Source organism: Penaeus monodon, chromosome 30 (genome assembly GCF_015228065.2).
Source record: "Penaeus monodon isolate SGIC_2016 chromosome 30, NSTDA_Pmon_1, whole genome shotgun sequence".
Classification (NCBI taxonomy): domain Eukaryota; kingdom Metazoa; phylum Arthropoda; class Malacostraca; order Decapoda; family Penaeidae; genus Penaeus; species Penaeus monodon.
In genome coordinates this window covers 12,926,865-12,927,248 of record NC_051415.1, presented here as the reverse complement: position 1 = coordinate 12,927,248, position 384 = coordinate 12,926,865, and positions in this window count along the sequence as shown.

The following is a 384-nucleotide window of genomic DNA, read 5'->3' as shown; positions in this document are numbered from 1 at the left end:
CAGAATCTTTAGATGAGGGTTAAGTGTTGACAATTTACACTCTGGTTCTGCATGCGGTGTCTTCATGATGTGTCAGATTAGCAAAGAAATGGACCGGCCTTTTTCCCCCTCACAATGCGCTTCTCATGAATCCTGGCAGTCTTTCCCACCCACAATTACCGTCTATGGGTATCAGTTGTTCGTCACTCTACCGGGGGCCGCGAAGAATAGCTTCTAGCGCATTAACACCTTCTTCTGTTACCTAACTTCGGTTGCCATTTCCCCATTTTCTCTTGCCTATATAGAGCATCACCAGTGAAGGCCTCCCGCTGGTTTCCTTCCTTCATTATGGCGGTTACACTTCACCGAAGCCTCTCGCCGTTCAGAAGGTTTCTCACATACCAG